Genomic DNA, 1,429 nt, shown 5'->3' on the forward strand with positions numbered 1-1,429 from the left:
CAAAATTACTTCCTTGGGCAATCTAGTGTTAAGGAGTAGGGCTCGCGTTTAGGAATGTAAATCAATGGGAACGACTATTGGCTCTCGGAGATCGTGGTCAAGCTTCGCTCTGGAATTCCACGGGATTTTCTCGAGATCGTACGTGATAACGGTGGCGTGTGCGATGCAGGGAAAAGGGGAGAGGGCTCGGGGGGTCTGCTAGGATCCCGTCTCGAAGGAGGACGTTAAGGGCGAAGCTATCTGATAGCAAGCCTCGATTCCACGGATTTCTCGACCCTTCTCGCGGTTAAATTGCTCCATCGATTCCCGGACGAGTCTCCCAAATAGCGAAATTCCGAATGTTTGTTCAATTTCATAAATTTTTTATTCATGTTCGTCGAATAACGGCGGTAGTATTTTTTTCAACTGTTCCACCGACGGATCCGTAATTTCTTGACTCGGTTCCTGCTCTCTCTCTCTCATCAAATTCACCCTCTCATCGTCGAGGGATAAGTTATCGTCGCAGAGCGACCGGGATAAGGCGCACGGTTTACGAGGGATTACGTGGTTTATGAGTTTCCACGAGTTTTCTCGATTTTCATCGGACGCGTCGGTCCGTTCGTCCGTTACGTTGAATTTTACGAGCGGCTCCTCTCCCCGATCGCTCTCTCCAATCTCTATTGTTTTCTATTTCGAAACCCTCCGAATCGCAGCATCGTAACTATGTTTCATATATCGGTCGGAGAAAAATCTCAAAATTGCGCAAAGAATATTTTTTAAACAAGTTCCATCGAGATCGCGAATTGAAAGGGTAAACGCGGTCTCTCGATGATTCTCGGCGTACAATGACGATAACAAGCTAAATGGGATAATAAATAAGTAACCGGACCCTTTCCGAGTTTAAAATTTTCTGCGCTGTGTGCGAAGGGTTACGCGTGTGAAACGCGTTTCACCGAGGCTCGTGACACGGACAATACGGTCCGAGAAGGGGTTGAAGGACGATGGGGTGTTTGAAATTTGTAACACTTTGTTGTGAACGAATTGAAAACTCACTCTAGTCGATTCTAGTTAGGAGCTAAGCGGTGAAGGGTCTGGAAAACGTATTTCTTTCTTTCATTTACTTTGATAGAGATGATTGAATTCAAGGTATGAAAGGTCAATCGTGATAATCCCTGTCTATGGATTCATTATATTCTGCAGATCATTACAATATTAGATTGCATAGTCAAATGTATTTTGGTCAATTGTGCTTCATCTCAATTTGTATAATGAAATCAATTAGTTAATGGAATTTTGAATTGATACGTTCTTCATTTTTATTACAATTATACTAAATAAACTAATTTATTATTTATTTAACTATTTACTTATTTATTAACTATTATTATTTTTATTTTATTTTTTATATTTACTGTAAATATTAACTAATTAATTATAATAAACTAATAAA

Source organism: Ceratina calcarata, unplaced genomic scaffold (genome assembly GCF_001652005.2).
Source record: "Ceratina calcarata isolate Rehan_Ccalc_2016 unplaced genomic scaffold, ASM165200v1 scaffold275.2, whole genome shotgun sequence".
Lineage (NCBI taxonomy): Eukaryota > Metazoa > Arthropoda > Insecta > Hymenoptera > Apidae > Ceratina > Ceratina calcarata.